This window comes from Acinonyx jubatus, chromosome C2 (genome assembly GCF_027475565.1).
Source record: "Acinonyx jubatus isolate Ajub_Pintada_27869175 chromosome C2, VMU_Ajub_asm_v1.0, whole genome shotgun sequence".
NCBI lineage: Eukaryota > Metazoa > Chordata > Mammalia > Carnivora > Felidae > Acinonyx > Acinonyx jubatus.
The window spans coordinates 13,845,910-13,861,365 of NC_069384.1; positions in this window are offsets into that span (position 1 = coordinate 13,845,910).

Here is a 15,456-nt window from a genome sequence, read left to right on the forward strand (position 1 = left end):
AATCTCCTTATCCTAGGACCTCTTGTCATATGAGATAATAAATCCTCTCATGTCACTTTGAGCTTGTGTGTGTGTATGTGTGTGTGTGTGTGTGTGTGTGTGTGTGCACATGCACATATGTGTGTTCTTGTTTGTATTTACTTGTAGATAAAAACTTCCTAATGGAGACCTATCACAAAAAAGAAACTCATTTTGGATTCATGATCTGGGTTGGAAAGAATATGGCACATACTCATATTTGAACTTAGTGGACACGGCCCTGAAGTTTGAGGAGGCAGCTTGTGCTTTAGAATGGAGATTCCAGAGCAGTATTTTCAAAATTTTAATATGTATTTGAATCTGAGGAACTTGTTAAAGCACAGATCTGATTGAAGAGTTCTGGGTTGGGACCACAAATTCTACATTTCTTGTGTGGTCTCAGCAGATACTACTGCTGTTGGTCTGCAGGCCACAATTCCAAACGTCGGAGGCTAAAAACTGATACAACTCAACTTCTGTCTAACAGCCATTGAACTTTGAACAAACTACTATCCTGGAAAAAAAAAAACAAGTCTTTTTTTTTTTTTGAGAAAGTTTGATACTGTGTTACTGTGGAAATGTTATTTGACTCCTAGAAGTCTCATTTTGATTTTATGCTATCTTGTATCTGTGACAGAGATAAACTTCTCACCTCCTAAAAGGAGAAGGATTTTTAAATTTTTTTAATGTTTATTTATTTTTGAGAGAGAGAGACAGAGTGTGAGTGGGAGAGGAGCAGAGAGAGAGGGAGACACAGAATCCAGAGCAGGCTCCAGGTTCGAGCCTGACGCGGGGCTTGAACACATGAACTGTGAGATCATGACCTGAGCTGAAGTCAGATGCTTAACCGGCTGAGCCACCCAGGCGCCCCAAGGAGAAGGATTTTTTAAAAGTAACATTTTTTCCTTCTATGCATAGAATCCAATAGGAAATGAGTGAGCACACACCAGCAATTAAGTGTAAATGTTGGGACAGCCATAGCAAACCTAGAATAATGGATGTTTCAACTTTAAGAAAATGTTGTCATTGAAACTCAAGAGATAATGCCACCAGAAATCCCTAGGAACTATGCCTTGTCCATGTAGTGGTGAAGGAATGACACAGTCTTTTAATATGAAACCTGACTTGTCTCATAGATGTTACGAGAACATTGGACTGGCCAAGGGTACACACACTGCCGTTAAGGAAAATAAAACTTATTTGTCCATAAGAATGTTGGAAATATGACTTTAGTCTCAGGAACACTATAGTTCAACTAAATTATGTCCCTTCATTTATTCATTAACTCATTGAACAAATATCGAGAACCTACTATGTGCCAGATGCTGTGCTAAATGTTATAAAAAGATATAGAAAGATAAGGTCTCTAATCTTGAGGAATGTAAATACAGACAGTGAGAAAGCTGACATGGGGGTATGTATAAGTCATAGTAAAGGAAGCACTTACGGCTGCCTCAGGGCATCAGGAAACAGCCCACGGGTTAGTAATGTTCAAGCTGTGACTTGGAAGTGAGTAGAACATGGCAGGGAGGCTAGTGTGAGAAGAGGGTTCGAGGAAGTCATTGTAGAAAAAGTGAAAATTGTGGGCAAAAGTGTACAGGCATGAGGAAGCTGCATCCAGGCAATAGAAAGTATAGAACAAGGAAATGAGAAATTTATATGAAACTCATGCAAATACATAGTTTTTATTGTTTCTATAGTTTTGACAATTTGGCATCCAGAAAAGTAAGATTAATGGTAAGAAGTATTTTTTAATTTTTATTTATTTATTTTTGAGAGAGCAGAGAGAGGGAGAGAGAGAGAGAGCACAAGCAGGGGAGGGGCAGAGAGAGAGAGAGGGAGAGAGAGAATTCCAAGCAGGCTCTGCACTGTCAGTGCAGAGCCTGACACAGGGCTTGACCTCATGAACCAAGAGATCATGACCTGAGCTGAAATCAAGAGTCAGACGTTTAACCAGTTGAACCACCCAGACACCCCAATGATAGGAAGTCTTAAGAGTACATTTGAAACTAGTGGACTGGCACATGGGATGTTCATTGAATGTACTGTATGTACAGACAGGAACTGTAAACTATGGGATGCGTTGGTTTAAGGCAATTTGAAGGCGTACAACCTCCGAGGTCCTGGAGAGTATTTGCCTCACCTAAGGACACTCAATGGAAATGAAAATTAAACTCTTCTCCATCCATATCTCATGACACATATGAGGCAGGATTTTGCCCATAGGTGGCTTATGTTTTGGCTTGTCTGTTGGCTTAGTATGTTTTTAAGGAGGAATATTCTGAAATTCTGAAATCCCTATTTGAGGCAAGGAGTGTCAGGGGGCTTCAATCAGAAATGGGGGGCCTATTTTGGACTCTGTGATTAACTTGGAGTCTAGAGATAAAAGTTGAATGATTGGAAATCTTAAAACTACATTGTCTTCAGCAGACTGGCAAATGGTATCGTGGCTGTAACTGGCTTCTCCAGAATTTAATCTAACATTCTTACCCTCTGCTTCCTTTGAAATAGATTTAATAACCAGACTCTCATCATCAGAGTCTCTTGGTAAAGCAAAACCCTGCTCTGTCTCAGAATGTTCCAGCAATCTCCCAGGCAGTATGCAGGATTTCATAATTCTGAGTATCTGACTGCTATGCTGATACTAGTATGGAGAAGGGACAAAAGTGCCAAAGGGTTTAGTAGGGTCTAAATCCTTCAGTGCATTGGAGCAGTCTTACGAAGTGATCATAAGGAAAATGTAGGAATGGGCCTCATAGGAAATAGTCTTTGGTGGAAGAGACATCTCCAGCGATCTATTTACTCTACCGCTTAATGGTGGAGTGATGTGTCCTTAGGGACTTGAATCTGGGAGAAATTGTAAAATGTATTGAAAAAAATTAATTTTTTTCGTTCTAATAAACTTTGTTAAAATGATCCATTGGAAGACAGTCGTAGCTGAGCTCTTGTGCAGTTATAGGACTAAGGATATTAAGTCAGTAGGTTTCCACTATCCAAACCAGTCTTCGTTTTCTCTGAACTTACCCCAGGAACCTGCAGGGTCATGAGCCACAGAAAGAGGATCCATCCACTTCTGTAGCGTGGGTTGGCCAGGGTTAGCAAATAGAAATGTGGGACACCCAGTTCAATTTGAATTTCAGGAAAATAAACAATTTTTTAGCTTAAGTAGGTTCCACATATTGCATAAAACCCCATTAGACACTGCGTCTTTGATTCCCCGTGACATTCTTGTATTCCACAGAGCTCTACCTGGGAGCCGGTGCTCTGAAATTGTATCAGAAACTCATTTCTCCTATTTGGAAATTGACTTTCACCTAATATGGGAATTAGCTATCAAGAGGTTCCTGGAATTGTAATTAACCATTGTAAACCAGAGGCCTTTCCATCATTCATGTGCATAGAACGAATAAACCTTTCATGCTACAGAGGGACCTTTATGAAGGAGAGTTGACCCAACTTGTAGAAAGTGTAGGAGTCCATAATTAGGAAGGTTTTATGACTTCCTTTCTCAGGAAAGAAGAGCCAGTGACAATTTGGCTTCTGATCCCCATTTTAAAAAGGTGTCAGAAGCTACTGTTTTGGGGTTTGTAGCATTAACAATTTTGTGAGATTTCCAGAACCTTTTATTTTAGTTTGTCTCTTGTCTAATTTCCCATAGTGAGTGTCAGTGAAACCTGTAAAAAAAATTAAAGAGTGGGTTTCTGGTCTAGAAAGCATGGTGAAGTAGACAACCTAAAATTTTGCTACTACAGTTCTCAGAAGTGTGGGGTAATATCGAATACATATTATTCTAAATGCATAACTGAGAAAAGAAAAAAATAAAATGTCATGTGTTGGAACCTAAGCCAGAACTGAAAACCAGAGCAGAAAGCATGGGTGTGAGTTGCTGTGGCTTACTGAGCAGGGGCTGTCAGTCTTTTTTTTTTTTTTTCTTTAAACATTTATTCATTTTTAAGAGACAGAGACAGAGCATGAGTGCGGGAGGGGCAGAGAGAGAGGGAGACACAGAATCCGAAGCAGGCTTCCAGGCTCTGAGTTGTCAGCACAGAGCCCGACATGGGGCTTGAACCCATGAACCGCAAGATCATGACCTGAGCTGAAGTCAGATGCTTAAACAACTGAGCCACCCAGACACCCAGGCTATCAGTCTTGATATTATGGTTTGGACTTCAACACTTGTGAGGTGAAAGGGGTTGAGTGTTGTCCCTGTGAGAGGTGGGCCTTGGAACTTACACATCTGCCTTAAGGGACACTTAAGTGACCCACCTATGGACTAAAAATAATTGTCCACTAGGACAAGCAAAACACAAGCATTTTTTCCTGTTTGCTGGGCTCTTAGAATTCAAAAATGTAGGTGTCAGCAACCACAGTTTCGGGGTTTGAATTTTATAACTGGTATAGTCTGAGACTTCAATTCTTCTACTATAAGAGTGGGAGAAATGAATTTTGGTACACATTTAAGCAATCTCCTCTGCATTATTCTTTTATATGCTTTTATATTTTAATAATTTCAGAGTTTGGAAAGCCATTTTATATAAGTTGCAAAACCCTTAGGCCATAAAGAGAATTGATTGATTTGGCCCTATAAATGTAAAAAATTATTATCTGGCAAAATCACCACGATTGAAGTCAAAAGGCCTGTTGTATCTTGGAAAAATACAACTCATCTGTTAGAGAAGGGGCTAACTCCCAAAATGTATGAAGATGGCCTGAATCAAAATAAAATAACTATGTCTATGTTTTCTTCTAAGAGTTTTATAGTTTTAGCTCTTATGTTTAGGTCTTTGACAATTTCTGAGTTCATTTTTGCATATGGTGTGAGATAGGGAGTTCAACTTTATTCTTTTGCATGTGGATATTCATTTGTTATAGCACCATTTGTTGAAAAGGCTATTCTTTCCTCATTGAATTTTCTTGAAATATTTGTCAAAAATCGATTATAAATGTAAGCATTTAGTTTGGACTCTCAATTTTATCGAATAGGTTTATAAGTATATCCTTTTGCTAGTATTGCATGTTAACAGTATTAAGGCTTTTGATCCATGGTCATGGAATGTCTTTCCATTTATGTAGGTCTTTAATATCTTTTTTTTTTAAGTTTACTAATTTATTTTGAGGGAGAGAGAGACAGAGTAAATGAGGGGGAGGCAAAGGGAGAGGGAGAGAAAGAGAATCTCAAACAGGCTCAGGGCTCAAACTCATGCAACTGTGAGATCTTGACTTGAGCTGAAACTGAGTGGGATGCTTAACTGACTGAGCCACTCAGGTGCTCCTATCTGGGTTTTTAATTTCTTTCAGCAATATTTTTTTAGTTTTCAATGTGTAATTATTCATACTTTTGTTAAATTGATTCCTATTTTATTCTTTTTAAAAAATGTTTATTATTTTTGAGAGAGAGAGAGAGAAACAAAGAGAGAGAGAGAATGTGAGCAGGAGAGGGGCAGGGGGAGAGAGACACAGAATCTGAAGCAGGCTCCAGGCTCTGAGCTCTCAACACAAAGCCAGACGCGGGGCTTGAACTCACGAACTATGAGATCATGACCAGAGCTGAAGTCAGAGGCTTAACTGACTGAGTCACCCAGGTGCCCCTCCTATTTTATTCTTTTTGATGCTATTGCAAATGAGGTTTTCTAAATTTCATGTTCTTAATAATAGTTTTCTTATTTTTTAATTTTAATTGTATAAAAATTCAATTTATTTTTGCATATTAACCTTGTACAGTAAAACCTTGGTTTGCAAGCATAATTTGTTCCAAAAACATGATTGCAACCCAAAGCACTCATATATCAAAGCTAATTTCAAGAACCATTGGCTCAGTTGTGATCATGTGACATTCGGTGTCATGTATTACTTGTATCGCAAGACATCACTCATTTATCAAGTAAAAATTTATTAGAAATGTTGGCTCATCTTGTGGAACACTCACAGAACAAGTTACTTGCAATCCAAGGTTTCACTGTACCCTGAAAAAAGTTGCTGAATTCATTTGTTTGCTTTACTAGTTCTTTGCGGATTTCTTAGGATTTTCCACATACAAGATGAGGTAATCTGCAAATAGCGATAATTTTATTTCTTCCTTTTCATCTAGATACCTTTTACTTATTTTTATTTTTATTTTGCCTAGTTGCCCTGGCTAGAATCTCTAGTACAATGTTGGATTGAGTGGCAAGAACTGACATCCTGTCTTCTTCCTGATCTTTGGGAAAACACTATTAGCCTTTAACTATTAAGTATGATTTAGTTGTGGTGGTTTTTTTTTTTTTTTTTTTTTTTTTGTGAATGCCCTTTATTAGGTGCATTTATCTTGTATTCCCAGTTTTTAAAGTTTTTTTTTTTTTAAATCATGGAAAGTGTTACATTGAGTCAAATACTTTTTTTTCTGTATCTATTAAGGTGATCACGTGGTTTTGTCCTTTATTCTATTAACATAGTATATTGCATTGGTTAACTTTTGCATGGTTGAACCAACCATGCATTTCTGGGATAAATCCCACTTGGCCATGGTATATAATCTTTTTAATGTATTGCTAGGTTAAGCTGGCTGGTATTTTGGTAAGAATTTGTGAAAGAGTGGTGTTAATTCTTCTTAAACATCATGTAGGATTCACTAGTGAAGACATCTGGGACTTCGCGGGAATTTTTTGCTTACTAATTGTTTCTTTACTTTTTATGTGTTTATTCAGATTTTTACTTCTTTTTTGAGTCAGTTTGAAGAGTTCATATATGTCTAGGAACTTGTCCATTTTATGTAGGTCATCTAATTAGTTGGCATATAATTGTGATTAGTATCTTATTTTCACAGACAGTTGTAAGACTTGCTGAAGGTTCAGTACTGAAACATGTGAGGAAAATAGTTATGGATTAGGGGAAAATAAAAGAGAATCCACCAGAACTAATTTTTCTAAAGGAGATGAGAGAGGCATCTGGGTGGCTCAGTTGGTTGAGTGCCCAACTCTTGATTTTGGCTCAGTCATGATCCTGTGGTTGTGGGATTAAACCCTGCATCAGGCTCCATGCTGGGTGTGGAACCTACTTGGGATTCTCTCTCTCTCTCTCTCTCTCTCTCTCTCTCTTTCTCTCTGCCCTTCTCCCCCTGCTCGTGCGCTCTTGCTCTCTCTCTCTCTCTCTAAGATAAAAAACTAAAGGAAAGCAAAAGAGATAGAGGGAAAAGTGTAACTATGATATTTCCAAATACTTTGGGATTAATATAGGGCTCACACTCAGATGCCATGCAGGTCAAGTATATCAGTTGTTCACAATCTGTATCCATGGGAATTGAGTTTACTTCTATTGTGATTGGTTAGTGCTTGCACTGTACCAACTTTAAATATTTTTTAATATGACTACTGTGTAAATACTAGGAGCCAATGTAGGATAACCAGAATAAGAGAAGTGTTTATTCAACAGAATGCTTACTTCTAGAATATGTGATGTGAAGGACTAGACAGTATGAATTCTCTCCTGGACAAAACGAGAATGCACAAAACATTTGATCATTGAGAGAAGTGGGAGAAGCCATTGCTAGAAATTAGAGCAGTAGGAGAATTTAGAACATATAGTCTTGTTAAAGGGGAAAAATAAGGAGCAACGAGAAAATTAAATCTTTTAGAACTTAAAAAAAAAAAACAAATGTAAGATGCTAAATTAATACAGAGGAGATGTAATGGAAGTAGTAGAGTTCATCTTTGTTTTATATATTGATGAGCTTTCCCACATAGGGCTGCCCTTATGCAGGACACTTAGAATTACGTAAGGTGGGAGTTAGAAGGGACATTTGAGGTCACACAACTCCATCTCAGATAACATGGTTGTTATAAATGCCAGCTCCTGACTCCCCGCTTTCCATACTGTGTGAAGCAATACCCTTCTGGTTCTATCCTGTTATTGAAGCCTTTTTGCCTTTTTATTAGTATTTTTTAAGTCTTTCTAAGGGAAAAGCCATCTTTGCTGTGATTTCTATATCTCAGTATTCTATTTAAGATTAACATGATTATTTTTTTAGAATGAACGTAAGAAAGCTATGATAAAGATCTCAGAGCACTTTGTGACTGATCCACTTCCTAGGACAGAATTATTTATCTTGAGTCTTGAAAAACTGAGCTGCTACATGTAGCTAAATTTTCTCAAATGTTACTTCTTTGAACATTGTACTTTTAAATTTTAACCATCTTGAATAATATCTTTCGGAAATCGATTACATGTCTCAGCCTTGTTGGATAGAGTTTATAGTACTATAGAGTTTATAGTATCTGTTTTCAGAATGCTTTTATAATTATCTTTTTAAAAACCTATTTTGTTCACTACTTAAAAGATCGTGTACTATTCAATTGCGTGAAAATTTATAATTCACCTAATAGTTGGATGATAACGTTATTTCAACTTTTTTTGCCCCTTTTCATGAATGCTGTTATGATGGACACCTTTATACAGGCTATTACTAAGCACATATACTCTTTGGTGTTACTTAAAATCTGGTGCCTTCAGGATTGCTGAGGGACACTGGGTCACTTGGCATTACACTAAAAAGTATATAGCGTCTTAGGCTTTTGCTTCTCATCATTTCCTGTTTTAATTTTTGCTTTTCTCCCTTGATGTCAGATTGTTCATCACTCCAAGTGTTTCTGCTTTGTTAAGGTTTATCCTCTGCATTTTATTTTTTTTTCATATTTCAAATAAGTTGTAAAATGGGAAGCCAGATAACTGAGTGTGCTGTACTTGCATATGAAGACAGGTGGGTACAGAAAAAGTACCTTGGAGGAGAAAAGTACCCACGTTTTATTAAACAGAATTATTCACCCAGGCCAGATAATTTTTGAAACAAAACTTCAGGTTTGTTGGATGAAGTTCTTGTTACTCTACTAAATTTTAAGGAAATAAATCTGAAAATAAGAAGAGAAGACTTCATTTGAAGTATGACTCTGACAAAAAAGTCCATTGAGATTTGTGAGTGAAGGGATATATCTTATTTTTATGACTGGGTGAAGTGGTGTGAATTTAGAAGGGGTCGGGAAGAAGGGAAGCATTAGAATTTATGGATTTGGAGAGATGGAATGATCTGCGTGGTTGCACTCTGGCACAGCTCTCTCCCTAGACATATAAACTGCTACCCGACTTAACGTGTTGTTGAATAGTCATTTCATCTAGGGCTCCGTGACATTTGTTCCGTGACACACAGGCCTCTACCTGATCTATTTGGAATGCAATATATTATCAGTCATGTCTGCTAATGCTAACTGCTGAATATCAAAGCTTCTAAGCTAACTTCCACTTCCTAGGTGATTATTCCAGCAGTTCACAAGGGGAAGTACAGATGTACAAATCATTATACATGACTTTCAACTCGCTTGCAAAAACCCTGGGGTGGTATTTTTGAAGTATATTTGGCTGAGCATAGGGCACAGAATTGCCAAATGTAAATTTGAAGATTGGATGCCAGGGGGTTCTTACATGGCTAATGGCACTTAGAAGGCTTTTCCATGAGCAACCAGGACCCATATTCCAGAAAAGAATTGGCCAATAAGGCAGGCTGGGATGTCCGGAGAGTTCAAATGGAGGCTGTCTCCTGTCCTCAATAGGCCCTGTGTTTGGCAATCTCTGTTTACCAGAATATGCTCCTACATTCATTTGGGTGGGGATATGAAATATATGATATATCACTGGATAGAAATGATATGAGAAAATGTTATATAATATGAGAAGATAGACATGGGAATATTTTACTACAAGGGAAACACACACAGACACACACAGACACACACTCCGTCACACACACTCCAAACCAGGAGATCTGAGTTTCAGTCCTGGCTATAGCAATCATTCATTCTTTGGTCTTAAGTCATTTAACTTTTCTGTGTCTCATCTATATTGTAAATTAGAATACATGATGGGCAGTAGTTCGGTTCCTAATAGATTGGAAGCCTGTGTTGACTAGGGTGTAGGTGAGGTCGTTATAACAAAAAGATGTTATTGGATTTGTTTTTAAAAATTATGTAAAAGCTTTGATTTCTCCAGACCATTATTTGACAAAACTTCATAGTAAACTACTCACTAGGGTGATAGATTGTCAGTCCAACAAAATCCAATGATCAGATTTTCATTACTGACCTTCTGTTCATCCTTTTCTTTTTTGCTTCTCTATAAAATAATTATATTCATAGATGCACTGATTTTGGTACCTACAAATTTATAATCCACATCCATGTTAGGGTTCTGGTACCATTTATGTTTACATTATTTTGAATTCTACCACTCATATTACTTTAAAATATCTCTTATTTTTAATTTTTTAAAATATTTGTTTATTTTTGAGTGAGAGAGAGTGCAAGCAGGGGAGGGGCAGAGAGAGAAGAGGATGGAGGATCCGAAGTGGGCTCTGCATTGACAGCAGAGAGTTGGATGCAGGGTTTGAATCCACGAACCGTGAGATCATGACTTGAACGGAAGTCAAGAGACTGAGCAACCCAGGTGCCTCCAAAATATCTACTTTGAAACTTAAAGGGCTCTCCTTTGAGTCAAAGATTCATGTTCTTTAATTGGGTGGGGGGGGGATGTAACCTAATGGTGACAATAAAAATAAAAATTTACTCTCAAATAAAAGACAAGGATAGGAACCCCATAGCTGAGATAAACTGCATTCTGTTAACTAAATCTAATCTGAGGCAAAGTCAACAAACTAGTCCTCATGATGTGTACATGACCTTTGAGAAAATAAGGACAATTAAGAAATTAATGCGATGTCTGTGGAAAGCCTAAATGCATTTACATTCAAATTTGCAAAACATCGTTGAACAAAATGGTTTCCTTGCCTTTCTCCTCTGAAATCATCCTTTCATCTACCTCAAGCTGGTTAATAAACACTAGTCTTCACATAATGCCTTGAGACAAATAGGAAGCTGCATTGACAGCCTACCACAGGTCACATGGTCAAGTCCCTCCCACATAAACCAGCACCTTCTCAAACATGGCTGCATGGCAGGACCCTGGGGGAGCTTCTGAAAATACAGAGTTTTGGATTTTACCCCTACCTCCGAGTTTGAATCTTGGGTTGTTGCGTCTAGAAATCTGTACTTTTTTTGAGGCTGGAGAACTAGCCTAGCCCTTGCCTTCACGTCTGCATGGAAGCCACCATCCTGAAACTTTCTGGAAAGATACGTATATACATTATATTCAAAATCCTATAGGAAAAAAAGTGCTTTATATTCCTCATACACCTTTGGTGTCATGATTTTAAACTAAACAATGTCTAAGGTTTGGAAACTCTTTTTCAGATCTCACCCATGTTCTTCCTGGTCCTATTAAGTCTGTTTTGTTTGATGATATTCAGGCATCATTTGCATATTGGAGCCTGGCAAGCTTCACTATTTCTTTTGTCTAGATAACTAGTTTTATTTCCTTCACTATAATTTTTTTTGCCCATGATTTCTATTTTCTTCTTTTTAAAAAATGTTTATTTATTTTGAGAGACAGAAAATCTTTGGTCTTTCCAGCCCTGGTTTCCAGTGGAGACTGCCAAGGACAACAGAGAGAGGGCAGAGAGAGAGGGCAGAGCTGCCAGATGCCTGGTTGATAATGGTTGGAATGGAAGTTCCTGACCTCATGAAACTTACAGACAGATGTAAGTCAGCTCCCTGACTCATTAAGGAAACACACACACACACACACACACACACACACACACACACACACAGTTTACAGTGCCAGGAGAGCATGTGTTGGGAGTGACCGACCTAATCAGGGAAGTCAGACAGGTATTCTCCAGGCCATTGCTGATAGAGCTGAACACTTGGAGTCGAGCACAGTGTCACTTAATCCAAAAGGTTGGCTGGGTGGGATGCAGCCATTCTGGTAGAAGGGGGCTATGAGGAGCCTAGAAACAGGGCTGAAACTGAGAGGTAGGGGGGGCCCACGAAGCATGAGGTCAGGCCCATGAGTTGGGAAGAATTTGAGGGACACAGATGGCCACCTTTTGGCCTGTAGTGTGAATCCTAGCATGTTAAGTTTTCCAGACTATGTGCTGAGGTGCCCTGGGGTGCCGTGGGGAATTCACAGGGGTGTCATGTTTTAAGATTTTGAGGGAAACAGCAACATTTGTTGGCCACCATGTGAACTACTACTCTAACTTATCTGCACCTAATTACTTAATAAATGGAACAAGTAGGTATTCTTTTTAGCCTAGGGGCTCTGGGAAAAAATTGCTGAGACACATTTACTGTGAGCTGAGCAATTTGGGAACCCATCCTAAGAGTGATGGGAAGCCTTATAGGGTGACTTTTGTCCTAAAGAGGGTAATGCTCAGATTTGGAAAAGATGACCCTAGCAACAAAGTGGGGAATGGAGTGGGGGGGGGGGTGGGCAGTGCAGATGTGACGGCACGGAGACAGTAAGAGAGGAGGAAGACTGAGGCTGGCCCGGGGGTGTCCTGAAAGCCAGGTGGAGGGTAACCTCAGCTCCTTCTCTAAAGTCCAACACAAGTCTAATCATTATTAGACATGCACAGAGCATGTATCCTAATGCTTCTTAAAAATATTTTAAAAATGTTTTTAATGTTTATTTATTTTTGAGAGACAGAGACAGAGTGTAAACAGGGAAGGGGCAGAGAGAGAGAGGGAGACACAGAATCCGAAGCAGGCTCCAGGCTCTGAGCTGTCAGCACAGAGCCTGACGCGGGGCTTGAACTCACAGACTGCGAGATCATGACCTGAACCGAAGTTGGATGCTTAACCAACTGAGCCACCCAGGTGCCCACCCCCCCCCTTTTTTTTAATGAAAAACCTTATCCTGGGCATTTTTTCCCCTCAGATATAATCTGAAGTTAGGTCTAAATTGCCTGAACAACGTGTGCAGGAAGTACTAACTAGGCAGGTATACGTTTCCATATCCTATAGTCTTTTATCCAGGGTAAGGAATACGACATAAGGCTATGATACACCCCAGGCCAGATAATGTGAATTGAAGCCCCAGCTCTACCATTTATAAACTCTGTCATCCTTGGGATATCATTACCTTCTCCTGGCCTCAGTTTCCTCGTCACACACTTCACAGGGCTGTCGCAAAGACTAGAAGCCAGCCACGTGAATTGCTGAGGGCAGAGTGTGGCACACTGCGAGCGTTTTGCCAACATTAGCTGCTATCATTGCCGTGATCGTGCTTCCCTCCCCTGCTTCTGTAGGTCCCATAACAATTCCAGATGCATATAATACCTTATATTATACGTGTGCAACCTTATACGTGTGCATACCTTATATACGTGTGCAACCTTATCCATAAATGAGAAGTATGAGCTGGGATCAATGTAATAAGGTAGGGATAGCATATTATGTGTTTTGATATGGTGTGGGATCCTGGGATGTCTTCCCTCTGGGCTGGGTTGGGGCAGATTCTTCCATGGGTTTGTGGTGCCCACACACCACACCATGGCAGAGGAGGCACCAAGATTGCTGGTGTGCTGCAGTGTGGGCTACAGGTCTGGGCATTTTCATTTGGGCAGCCAGTGTGCTCAGCTCTCTAGGTATGAGACCATGAAAAATCACATCTGTTACTGTTTTTGAGGGACAAACATATTACTGCTTCACTTTTGATCTGTGAGATTACAAAGGATGCTGTCATTTGTTCATGTGGTTAAATTCGATAATTATGACGAGTGGAAAAAAAACAGGTTCCTCACCTTCCCTATAAGCATGAATGGGGATTGATCTGAGTTTTACCTGAGTGTCTCTATCTCCATCATCCCTTCCCCCAAGCCTGTTTCAGTAAAGGGAAAATAAAATAAAGTTCCTGATACAGAATGGATAGTAAATATGCTTTAAGAATCAATCCCTACAATTGTCCTTAATATTTAGATACATAAGACATGTCAGGTAAGACAGAATCTCAATCTATTCCAGTCACAGCTGGTGGGTTGAAGACTTGTTTTTCATTGTTTGTTCTTTGTTCATGACCTTGTGACCAAGATTAAATAGCTTAAGAGTCAGCAAATGCCAAGGGTGACATTTTGAGCCGGTCGGCCTGCCAGCGCAGTGCTATGGCACATCTCTTCACACCAGGGGTCTCCTCTCAGCCTCCGCCAGCTGCTTGGCTGTTGTAGGTTTTCCTTGTGGAAGAAAAAAACAAAACCAAACAAAGCCAAACAAACAATCCTGACCCTTGCAATGGTAAGTAGCGACACGCGATCACTGATATCGCTGCTAAAAAGAGAAACCATTTGAAAACATTCCAAGAGAACAAACGACCCTGGACATATTCTCCTCTCTTATGGAATGAAGAGAATTATATTTTTAGAGTGATGGTTCTCAACCCTGGGGTGCACGTCAGAATCATCCAGGACTCTTACAAAGAGCCAGTCCTGGGGCCACAGTGCGATGCAATCAGCTTCTTCGGTGTCTGGGGCTGGGGACGGAGGAGCAGGAAGGGGACAAGGAGAATCGGCACTTTGTAAAAGCTCCCTGGGTCATTCGAATGTAACCAGGGATGGGTGCCCCTCGTCACACAGGCATGTTTCTGAAGTAAGGAAGACATGGTAACAGAGCCTTGAGAGTCCCCAGATTTCCAGAACAGAGGAGGCCGTGGCAGTGTTTAGCCTCCTCGAGTCTAAATCCTTATTCAGCTGATCGTTAGCTGAGTTACTTTGGAAAATTGCCCAACTCCTGTTAGCCTCAATTTCCTCATCCATAAAAAGGATAATAATTGGCATAAGAATGCCTATTCCAACAGGTTTTTGGAGATTTCCCTGAGGCGTGGCCAGGAAAGTCTCTGTTCTCCCCGTCGCGCCCGCCACAAAGCAGGACTCTGGCATTTTCCATACCTTCTTGCACACCCAGAAGCAGATATGAAGTCACACAGCAGAGCAAAGGGGGAAGATTTTGCTCATGGCCTCACAGGGGGTGAGAGGGCAGGCTCTCAGCTCTCATGGTACCTCACTCGCACAACTTAATAGTCACTCCCATCTGACCTCTCTGACGTCCTCCCTGTCTTACCTCCCCACCCTCCCCACCCTCCCCACCCTCCACGTACCTGGCTAGAATAAAACAAATATGAGGGACACCCTGAGGATGTGAAAGGCCCGGAAGTTCTCTCCTTCTATTCCTTAACAAACAAAGAGGGGACAAAGAGAGGCACGGAGAACACATTTTTCCTGTAGGGCATGGTTTCTCAGCAGTGGCGCTGTTGACATCCCGGAGGAGATGCCCTGTGCATCCATTTTAGTTTGCTATTGCTGTATAACGAGTTACTACAAACCTAGTGGTTTCAAATCACATACATGTTTACCTCATAGTTTCCATGAGTCAGAAGTCCACGGAGCTGGGTGCTTTGCCCAGGGTGTCACAAGGCTGAAAAATCAAGGTGTTGCTGGGCACAATTCTCATCCGAGATCCTGTGTCCTGATGGTTGTAGGACAGCGGCCTCTGTTTTCTTCTTGGCTGTTGGATGGGGCTTGCTCTC